At 45.2% G+C, this 11,910-nt stretch overlaps 1 protein-coding gene across 5 annotated transcripts in view; it reads right to left on the reverse strand.

Moving 5' to 3' along the window:
• HHAT (hedgehog acyltransferase) overlaps positions 1-11,319 on the reverse strand; it is a 354,446-nt gene extending 343,127 nt beyond the window's left edge. The window contains exon 1 of one of the 5 annotated variants that reach the window (XM_027565683.1): positions 10,741-11,319. The gene's annotated coding sequence lies outside the window, so the exon portion shown is untranslated. Of the gene's footprint in view, positions 1-10,191; positions 10,362-10,740 lie in introns of those variants that run through there. The other 4 variants (XM_027565682.1, XM_027565686.1, XM_027565687.1 and 1 more) reach the window with 4 other exon arrangements.
• Between the last annotated feature and the right edge of the window lie 591 nt (positions 11,320-11,910).

Below are 11,910 nucleotides of genomic sequence, written 5' to 3' on the forward strand. Positions count from 1 at the left end.
GGACAGTTCACTGTGCCAAAGCCTGAAGTGTACATGCACACAACTTCTGTAAGATGCTTTTCCCCAGCGATTTCCAACATCTTTTCAAAAGTCCTTTATCTTTACTGTTGCTAAGTACAACAAATGGATTCCAACACTTCCTCTTTAAATTCTTTCCTGCTCCTCACCCTTGGTATTTAGCACTAAATGGGGTCTAAATAGCACCTGGGCTTCCATGGTGGCTCAAACAGCAAAGAATCCACCTGCAATTCAAGAGACCTGGATTCAATCCCTGGGTCAGGAACATCCCCTGGAGAAGGGACTGGCAACCCATTCCAGTGTTCTTGCCAGGAGAATTCCACGGACAGAGGAGCCAAATATTCCCATGCACCAGATGACTTTAAAACAGCAACCTCAACATGAAGCTAACAATCTCCAGCACCATCACCATCACTATGCCCAACTAACTAAACTGAAATATTTCTCTACTGAGTTTGCTGCTGCTGCTAAGTCGCTTCAGTCATGTCCGACTCTGTGGGACCCCACAGACGGCAGCCCACCAGGCTACCCCGTCCCTGGGATTCTCGAGGCAAGAACACTGGAGTGGGTTGCCATTTCCTTCTCCAATGCATGAAAGTGAAAAGTCAAAGTGAAGTTGCTCAGTCGTGCCAGACTCTTAGCGACCCCATGGACTGCAGCCTACCAGGCTCCTCCGTCCATGGGATTTTCCAGGCAAGAGTACTGGAGTGGGGTGCCATTGCCTTGTCCGCTACTGAGTTTACCCAGAGTTAAGTAACAGCTGTACTCTAATACTGACTCATTGGGAAAGACCATGATGCCAGGAAAGACTGAAGGCAGGAGGAGAAGAGGACGACAGAGGATGAGATGGTTGGATGGCATCCCTGACTTGATGACATGAGTTTGAGCAAGCTCCGGGAGTTGGTGATGGACAGGGAAGCCTGGCGTGCTGCAGTCCATGGGGTCACAAAGAGTCGGACACGACTGAGCAACGGAACTAAAATGTACTCTAATAAGTAGTATTGACAGATTACCTTCTCCGATAAAGCACTTTAAAAGTATTCTTTCACTTCATCTCCATAACAGCTCTGAGCTTGGTACTTCTGGTACCCTCATTAACACAAAAGACCACCAAAGCCCAGAAGGATCAAGAAATCTGCCCCAAATCACACAAATCTAAGGAGCAGAGCTTAGATTCATACTCACCAAGTCTAATTCCAGAGCCTTCCTTCACCCACCTCCCTATTGTTCAAGTTCACCCGATTCATTTTTTTCAACATCTACGATGAAATCAATTCATCAGGAAAGCTAGAAGATAACAAGCTATACACATGCAAAAGAATTTAAAGTTACGTATAGTATAGATACTCCCAGGAAGAAAATCAACTAGATGTAATCCAAATACACAGGAAACATCTAACTCACACATTTCTTAAGAGATTTACTGAAGAAGACGAACTAAACCAAACTAATTTACCTCGGATATGAGGGGAAAGTCAGCAGTTATATAGAGATAAGGGTTGAGTAAACTTGAAATAGTTCCACATTTAGGAACAAATGAGCACTCTGGAAACCACAAAGTAATAAAGCAAAAGAAACTCATGCCCACTGAAATGACAAAGGCATTACAGAAAAGAAAATGCCATAGCAGAGCAATATTCTAGCACATTTGGAAAAAAATGTTAGGAGACTTTTACTCTTTTCCAGGTCCAACTTGTTGAAACAGAGACCTATTTTGCAGAATATAAATTACATGACTTCTACCAGAAAAATCAAGCCCAGATTCATGGTGTCTTCTCACAGTACAGTGTTCTCCCAACCTTGCTTAAGAGTCTCATTCTTCTACCCACATCCTTCTAAAGAGAAACACTTTCCTAAACCCAGAAAGGCTTCACCAATACATTGGAATGATCAGCTGTGATTGGAGAGGTCCACGGGGCTGGGCAAAAGTCTAATTACTGAATATTTAAAAATACGTTATCACGACATCCAAATATGCACCAAAATATTATGTATCAGCTATGTGTCACTGTGCAATAAATCACTCCAAAACACAGAAGCTTAAAATAACAAGCTGTATTCTCTCCTGTGATTCTGGGGGGTGGCAATCTGGGCAATGCTTCTGCAGATCTCACCTGGCATCAACTCACATGACTGTCACTGCCCTGGCTCAAGGCAGCTGGAGGGGACAATGACCTCACCCACACGGCTGGCACTTGGTGCCAGCCGTCACCTAGACGCCTCACTTCTCCTCCACGTGGGCATGTGTCCTCTAGGAGGCTGGCCTTCATAGCACGGTGGCTCCAGGGTCTTAAAAGACAAAAGCAAGAGGGGCAAGGTCTCTTAAGGACCAGGCTCCAGAATTCACAGAACGTTTTATGGTCAAAAGCTCAGTCCAGACTCAAGGGGGAAGAGGGAACAGCTTCCACCTCTTTACTGGAGGAGTGTGTATATGTGAAGCCGCTTCAGTTGTGTCCCACTCTTTGCGACCCCATGGACTGTAGCCCACCAGGGTCCTCTGCCATGGGATTCTCCAGGCAAGGATACTGGAGTGGGCTGCCATGCCCTCCTCCAGGGGATCTTCTCCACCCAGGGACTGACCCACGTCTCTTGTCTGCTGCACAGGCAGGCAGGTTCTTTAGCGCCAGCTGGGAGTATCTTAAAAAGGGACAGAGACATGGCTTACCTCACCAGGATGTTAGAATTGCTAATAAGTAAACTCTGGAGAGGCAGTGGGAAAACTACATCTCACTGGAGATCTTTATTAAGTAAAATGTCATAAAGGCTGAGAGAGACATATATTTTAAAGAATTACCTTCCCAAACCAATTTCAAAATCAGTACTGTCGCCTGGTCTGATGGAGCCAGTTTGGGAATTTCTTTTGTTGGGTTGGCCAATATGTTTGTTCGGGTTTTTCCATAAGATGGTACAAAAAGCCCAAATAAACTTTTTGGCCAACTCAGTACAGTACCCTACCTGACCATGTCCAGTAACACTGCAAAGCAGGGAAACTATTTCAAAGAAGTTCTTATTGTTAGCTCTTTTTTTCTTAAACTGAGTCAAAATCTGCCCCTCCATTTCTCAGAAGCACTCTGCTACTAGACTTACTGTACCTGGAGAAACTAAAAGCACGGAGGCAGGATAGTGTGATAGTTTAAAGCATGGCTCTGGAGTCAGAACGCCAAAGGCTGAATCCCAGCTTTGCTACTTTCTAGCTGTGTGACCTAGTACAAGTTGCATGACCTCTTTGTGCTTCAATGCCCTTACTTATAAAATGGAGATGGTAACTATCTTCTGAGAGTTGCCATGATGACTAAATGCGTTTACAAAGATATAGAACATTACATTGACCATAGTAGGCTCTAAAATGCTTATTTTTGTTTTCTTTAGTATTATTCCCACTATTATTAAGTGTACTGAAAGAATAGTTCATTATTCTTGCCAATCATAAATACTGAAAGATAATTAATGCCATCCGCTCCACCCCAAGCCCTCTTCCAGGACAAACCCCCAGGCTGCCTTCAATCATTTCTTCCATGGCTGGGTTCCCAGACCCTTTATCAGCTGTCAGTTGTCTCTTTACAGTACAGGTACCTGGAGCTGAACACAAAATTCCAGGTGTGCAGAGCCAGAGTAGGACAAGACCATCATTTCTCCTCTTGGGAAACTAGACTTCAAACAGTGAAAACTGGGACTCATTCCTTCATTTGACAAACATCAATGAGCTCCTACAGAGAATCAGGAACTGTGCTATTTGTGAAGACAAAATAGAAAGATTCTATCTGGAAGATCTGCCAGATATGGCTCCCCTAGAAAAATGTCCATGCCCTAATTCCCGAACATGTAAATATGTTACCTTACATGGCAAATTGACTCTGCAGATGTGATTCAGTTAAAAATGTCAAGATGGGGACATTATCCCTGATAATTGACATGGGCCTGATGTAAGCACAGAGTCCTGCTAAGAGGGAAGAAGGAAGGTCAGGGACAGACAGGAGAGGGGATGATGGAAGCAGAGGTCAGAGGGATACACTCTGAAGATGGAGGAAGGGGCCAAGAATAAAAGAATGTAAGCGACAGAGAACATGAGCAAAGAAAAAAAGACGCCTCCCCCTTGCCCCCCCTCCCCCGCCCCACCACACAGGAGTCTCTAGAAGGAACACTACCCCGACAACCCAGTTTGGACTTCTGATCTCCAAAACTATAAAATAACCAATTTCTGCTGTTTTAAGCCACTAAGTTTATGATAATTCGTTACAGAAACAATAGGAAACTAATATGCCACCCCTATCCTCAATTAGTTCATGGTTAAGTGGGAGGAAAGTACTTCATTAGAAGGGTTTATATAAAATATCAGAATATTTTAATCTAATTGTTATAAACTAAAAACTTAAGCTGCAAGAAAATGAAACCTGAAAACAAAATTTTGTATTCAGTTCTCAACTTAGCATTTTTCAGCTTCTATCTCACACTGCTGTCAATCTTAATATCCAACATAACTCTAAGTCCTTTTATATGAACTGCCCTTGAGCCAGATCTCTGCTGTTAAAGATTGGAAGAAAAGCAGGCAGATGCATAAGCCCCTAGTTCAGAAAAGTTACTGATGTGATATTGTATCCCTTCCCTGGAAAATTCTCAACCTATTTGAAGCCTTTTTAATCACCAGAATCATGCTCACCACATCTTACACTCCCCAGATTAGGGGCAGCTGAATGAATCAAAAATTTTAATAATATATTTTAAGTGAATTTTGTATTAAAGTATGCTTAATTTTTTTTTTTAAAGTATAAGGCTTTCAAAAAAGCAAACTCATTCCAGTAATTACTACTTAGATAAAAAACGGAATTCCCTCTCTGTCCTTTCACTTCCACTAAAGGTGACCACTAGCACGACTCCTAACACCCTAGTTTATTTAGTTTTGCCCATTTTTGAACTTCCCCCCAAAAAAGGGATTCACAAAGCACTAACTCTTGCTGTGTCCACCTTTTTTCAGTTCTACCTTTGCAAGGCTCATCCACGTTGTGTGTTAAGGAGATTTGTTCCTTCTCATTACTGTGGCGAATTCCATTGCATAAGCAATTTGCTTACACTTTTGTCCATTCTACTACTGATGAACACGTGAGTTGTTTCCGACTTCAAGCTATTAGGAATAATACTGCTCTGCACATACTATTACATGTCTTTCGGTGCAAATGTATCTGCCTTACTGTTCAGAGTTTATCAAGAACAGAGTAGCTCAGTCACAGGAGATGCATCTGCCCAGTTTTAGTAATGATACTGCAATACTGCAAAACAATTTCCAAAACAGTTATACTAACTTCCATACCCATCAACCATCATGTATAAAAGGTCCAGTTTTCCATATTCTACCCAGTACTCAGCATTGACAGGGTTTTGTGTTTTTTAGCCATTCCGGTGAGTATAGAGTGATATCCCATTATAGTTTTAATTTGTATTTCCCTAATTACTAATGCACTCCAGTGTTCTTGCCTGGAGAATCCCAGGGACGGCAGAGCCTGGTGGGCTGCTGTCTATGGGGTTGCACAGAGTTGGACAGGACTGAAGCGACTTAGCAGCAGCAGCAATTACTAATGAGGTTAATCCCTTTTTCATGTTTATTGTGTATCTGAAAATCCTTTTTGGGAAGTGACCTGCCCATTTTTCTGCTGGGCTATCTTTTTCTCAATGATTTGTGAAAAACTGTTTCTACATTCTGGGTATGAGTCCTTTATTGGATATAGCCCTTACAAATACCTTCACCCATCATGCAAGTTGCCTTTTCTCTCTACGGAATTTTGCCATGAACAGTAGTTCTTACCAATATTTTCTTCTATAATTAGCACTTTTTGTGTCCTATTCAATAAACCTTGTCATAAAGGTGTTCTACTTTGCTTTCTTCCAGAAGCTTTTTTGTTTCAGATCTCCCACTTAGCTGTATGACATATCGATTAATTTTTGTATACAGGGTGAGGTAGATGATCAAAATTCACCTTGTCCATTTGGATATCCAATTGGCCCAGGAACACTGACTGAAAAGACTGTCCTTTCTCTAGAGCACTGCAGAGCCACTTCTGTTATAAATTAAGAGATCTCAGATATGTGAGCCTGTTTATGGATTCTCTACCCGGTTCCATGGTCTATCTGGCATTGTATCCACACCACACTGACAAACTACATACTCATCCAGCAGCTTAAATCTTCCAACTTTGCTCCTTTACTAAGATCGTCTAGAATTTCCATATATATTTTAAAATTAGCTTATTGGCTATTTTTGAAAAAAATCTGTTGGGATTTCAATTGGGCTTATAATGAATCCACAGAGTTATCTGTGGAGCAGTGATTTACCATCTATTATTTTAAGTGTTTTAAATCTCTTAATGTTTTAGCTTACAAAGAATTTTTATCACAAATGGGTGAATTTTATTAAGTAGTTTTTCTCCTTTATTCTGTGGCTAAATTACAATTATTGATTTTCTAATGTTAGACAGTTTACATTCCCGGAGTAAATCCAACTTGGTCACGGCTCCAGTTCAGTTCAGTCGCTCAGTCGTGTCCGACTCTTTGCAACCCCATGAATCGCAGCACGCCAGGCCTCCCTGTCCATCACCAACTCCCAGAATTCACCCAAACTCATGTCCATCGAGTTGGTGGTGCCATCCAGCCATCTCATCCTCTGTCGTCCCCTTCTCCTCCTGCCCCTAATCCCTCCAGCATCAGGGTTTTTTTCAATGAGTCAACTGTGCATGAGGTGGCCAAAGTATTGGAGTTTCAGCTTCAACATCAGTCCTTCCAATGAACACCCAGGACTGATCTCCTTTAGGATGGACTGGTTGGATTTCCTTGCAGTCCAAGGGACTCTCAAGAATCTTCTCCAGCACCACAGTTCAAAAGCATCAATTCTTCGGCGCTCAGCTTTCTTCACTGTCCAACTCTCACATCCATACATGACTACTGGAAAAACCATAGCCTTGACTAGACGGACCTTTGTTGGCAAAGTAATGTCTCTGCTTTTGAATATGCTATCTAGGTTGGTCATAACTTTCCTTCCAAGGAGTAAGCGTCTTTTAATTTCATGGCTGCAATCACCATCCACAGTGATTTTGGAGCCCCAAAAAAATAAAGTCTGACACTATTTCCCCATCTATTTGCCATGAAGTGATGGGACCAGATGCCATGATCTTAGTTTTCTGAATGTTGAGCTTTAGGCTAACTTTTTCACTCTCCTCTTTCACTTTCATCAAGAGGCTCTTTAGTTCCTCTTCACTTTCTGCCATAAGGGTGGTGTCATCTGCATATCTGAGGTTATTGATATTTCTCCTGGCAATCTTGATTCCAGCTTGTGCTTATTCCAGCCCAGCGTTTCTCATGATGTCCTCTGCATATAGGTTAAATAAGCAGGGTCCCATAAATACAGGTATAGGTCACTAGATCTGGTTTACCAATACTTCCTTTTAGGGCTTTTGTGTCTTTTCCATGAGAGTCTGACCTAGAGTTTCTTGTAACCTCCTTATCAAGCTTTAGTAACAAGGCTATGCTGGCCTCATAAAAGCAGTCAGGGAGTATTTCTTCTTTTTTATTTTTTTAAATGTTTGTGATGTTGCACTAGTGAGGCCATCTGGGCCTGGAAATTCTACTCTGAAAAGGGTTTTAAATACAAATTTAATTTCTTTACAGATATAGAACTACACAAATGTTCTAGTTCTTGTGTCTTATGAGGTATTTTATTCAAAAAACCTGTCCATGTCACCTGAATATTTAAATGTACTACCATCAAATTGTTGCCAATAACATCTGAAGATTTAAAACATCTGTAGGACATGTCGTGATAACTCCCTTCTTTCCTGACATTGGTAACACCATACATCATTGGAGGGAAGGAAAGAAGGGAAGATAGTCATGCTTTAGATAACAAAACCACTGTTGTGGGAATATTCTCCAGCAGAATTATGCAGAGCAAGACCAGCGCAGATGGAGCAGATAAACAATCCAGCAATTCTCTTTCAACAGCTTTGACCATCAAAACAGCTGTGAACCTGAGGGAAAGGAGAAAGGAACTGAAGGAGAAGGAAACAAACTGTAATGCTATAGGGTGGCCAGCAAGACAGTGCAGGAAGAAAACCGCCAAGCCAGAATTGTAACCTAGACACCCAGCCCTCTATCCACAAGGTGTTCATGGCCTCCTAAATTCCACCCATGAACTTCAATGCCTTTTCTCATACATCTTTATTTTCACGAACCTCTGAAATTCAGGAATGCATTGGATTATATATGCAGAGAGCAAGAGCATTTCCAGTGACTCTGTCACCAGTGAGTCACAGATTCTGTCATGCCACAGTGCAGCTGTTGCAAATACTGCAAAATATCATTTACATAGGCATCCCTGCTTTGAAATCCTGAGACCTTGTCTGATACAGCACTGAGTTTTGATACTTAATGGATTGATTTTTTTAAAGAAATACATTATATGTGGGGGTTTTGTACTACTTTGATTGCTGTTTCAATAGAATTTGTAACTATGTATTTTTAAACGCCTTTTAAAAATTGGCTTCCCCAGACTTGAAAGAAGTCCATGGCAACAAAGAAAAAGGGTAAAGCACCCGACAAGGCATCAAGGATCTCACCCATGCCAGGGAGCTCCCAGGCAACAGTTAAGGAGCGCCCCCCTCGGCTAGGCCCTGCCCTGGAAGGAGCCCAGATGAGTAAGGTTCACCCTGGCTGAAAGCATTAGTCGCTCAGTCTTCTGTCCACCTCTTTGTGACCCCATGGACTGTAGCCTGCCAGGCTCCTCTGCCCATGGAATTCTCCAGGCAAGAATACTGGAGTGAGTTGCCATTTCCTTCTCCGGGGAAGAGAGGAGACCCCACCCATGGATCAAACCTGGACCTCCAGGATTGCAGGTGGATCCTTTACTGTCTGAGCCACCAGAGAAGCCCATCACCCTGGCTAGTTCCTGACATTACCTAGAGTTAACACCAACATAGAGCCACCCACAAAAATGACTGCTATCTCCAGAGACCTGACCTTCACCCTTAGTCTATATAACCTACTTCCCAAGGAGGGGCAAAATAAACAATAAATAAAGCATAGGCTTTGATCCAGAAAGAGAAGTGCAAACCCCGACCCCAACACCTACTCCCTGTGGCTCTGGCATCTCCTCTAAGCCTTTCTTTCTTCTGCTGTGACGAGGGTTAATACTATCCTTCCCGGTTACTGCAAGATTTAGAAATACTGGATTTAAAGCACCTAACAAGCACATCATCCCAGTTACTATTAGTTAAATCTTTCAGGTCAGAGCTCAGATCCAACACTTAATGACAATTACGGTCTGTCACTGAACAAGAGGGAAAAAAAAAATACAGAAAAGATGGACCATGAACACCGGAAGGAAAAAAAAATCATACTTATTCTTCAAAGTCCAGTATAAAGCCCCCTCCTCAGGAAAGCTTTCCCCCTCCTCTCCTAGTGTTCCCACAGCATTTACCACGGGGCAGTAAACACCTAGCTCTGCGAATGAATGAAGGAGGAACACAAAACAGTAAGGACAGAAACAATAAGTTTCACCCCATATGATACAAACTACCCGGGGTGCCAACTCAATGGCCTGACCGCCCTGATCCAAGAGCCACGAACCAATCAAGCGGTACATTTCTTAACGCCAATGCCATCCATCCTAGTACGTCTCCCGCCCGCTTTGGTAGGAACTGCGGGGAGGAGGGCCTTCCCACGTAAAGACTGATGCCACCTAAAGGTCAGGCGTAAAAGAAAAGAGGGAAACTTGAGTCCGGAGAGTAAAAAGCAAGAAGTCTCTAACTTTGGGGGGGTGAGGGGGAGCGTTGTCCCTGGAGCCGCAGAAAGTCAGGCTGGCGCATTTCTAAGACCGCCAAGGGGTTCAGCGTCCACACTTCCCGCAACAATGCCAACTTGGGACGAGGCCAGGGAGAGGGGGCGCTGGCAGGGGCGCGCACGGACTCGGCCGGCCACTGATCCGGGCGCACGGCCACTGTCGCCGCCGCCGCCGCCGCCTTTGTCTCCAGCGCGGGAGCCGGCGCGTCCTCTGCCCCGCCTCCGGCCGCGCACGTAGGCAGGGGAATGGGAAACGGAAAGCGTCTGGTGCGTTTCTTTTTGTCTTCCAACCTTAAGCAAAAAGTCAACACCTAACTTCCCGAGGACTCTCTACGGTCACCAGCTACCAACCTCCGGGCCGCGCCGGGCGGCGGCGATGTCCCCCACGCGCCCCAAGCTCCCCCACAACCCTCGGCACCTCCGAGTCGGCGGCGGCGGCGGCGGGCTTCGCGGGAAGCCGCCCTCTTCCCCGCGAGCGGCGGTTGGAGGCCCAGCCCCGCGCGCGTCCTCGGAGCACGTCCCCGCCCTCGGGCCGGCGCGCGCCGCTCCGGGCTGCCGGGCTCGCGAGCGGGTGGTGCCCGCTGGGAACTGTGGCCAGCAGGCCGCGCGGCTGGAGCGGACCAGTGGGAAGGCGGCCCGCCCCTCCGCACCGGGAGCGCCCGGAGCCGGCCCACCGGGGTCCAGCCCCAGCTCGCCCGCGGGCCCGGGTGCCTGCGCTTAGCAGCGCGCAGATCTCTCCACCCCTGTTTGTTAATAGCAGACACCGATCTCTGCACCCCTTGTTAATTGCAGGCACCGATCGCTCCTCCACCTCTGTTTATAATTGCAGGCACCGATAGCTGCACCTCGTTTGTTAATTGCAGGCCTGCGGCTGCCAGCAGATTTAAGAACGGAAGTCACCTGAAATCCGGCTTTAGCGGTCCCCACGGACGTTTTGCAGGCTAAAAGAGGTAGCTTGGTGGGGTGGAAAGAAGGCGGGCTTTGCTGCTCAGGCGGCTTCTAGAACTTGACGTGTGATCTTAGCCCCTGTGAGCCTCCCTGTCCTCCTCTGTAAAGCGGAAATAAGCTTCCCTGCTTTCCTGAAGAATTAAGAATGAAGACCAAAAGGGATGAACTTCGTGAACGGCAAAGCAACTTACAAGGATGATCAGCACTGCGGAATGTTGTGTCAGTGATTTTGAGTAGGTTGTAAGAGTGGGAGATCTGAATCTGTCTTGGACCGTGACTTCCTGCCAGGTGTTACTCAGAGGCCTCCAATGCCAGGGCTGCCAGAGTTCCACAGACTTATCTGACCAGGAGAATCCCACCTGGGCTCTTGTGAAAACTGCTGGCACTTGGATCCTTCTTCACGCTGAAAGAATCAGACTCCCCAGGGGAAGAGAGCCTCAGGTGGTTCTGTGATCAGATACATGTGGATAACTCTGCATTAGATCAGTCGCTCAGTCGTGTCCGACTCTTTGCGACCCCATGAATCGCAGCACGCCAGGCCTCCCTGTCCATCACCAACTCCCGGAGTTCACTCAGACTCACGTCCTTCGAGTCAGTGATGCCATCCAGCCATCTCATCCTCTGTCGTCCCCTTCTCTTGCCCCCAATCCCTCCCAGCATCAGAGTCTTTTCCAATGAGTCAACTCTTCGTATGAGGTGGACAAAGTACTGGAGTTTCAGCTTTAGCATCATTCCTTCCAAAGAAATCCCAGGGCTGATCTCCTTCAGAATGGACTGGTTGGATCTCCTTGCAGTCCAAGGGACTCTCAAGAGCCTTCTCCAACACCACAGTTCAAAAGCATCAATTCTTCGGCGCTCAGCCTTCTTCACAGTCCAACTCTCACATCCATACATGACCACAGGAAAAAAAAACTCTGCATTAGGTAGCAGGAAAACACAGTGCTCTTTCTTCTAGGAGTCATTGAAATAGTCCAGATTATGTTTCTGACTGCAAAAATTCTGTGGGAAACCAGAGTACAAACTCTGAGAACAGATACTAGCTTCTGTAAGCTCCCACCATCCCCACCCTCAACCATAATACAGGATGATGTTAAGGACACGAGTGTTAATAAACTAGCCCAA

Source organism: Bos indicus x Bos taurus, chromosome 16, assembly GCF_003369695.1.
Source record: "Bos indicus x Bos taurus breed Angus x Brahman F1 hybrid chromosome 16, Bos_hybrid_MaternalHap_v2.0, whole genome shotgun sequence".
Lineage (NCBI taxonomy): Eukaryota > Metazoa > Chordata > Mammalia > Artiodactyla > Bovidae > Bos > Bos indicus x Bos taurus.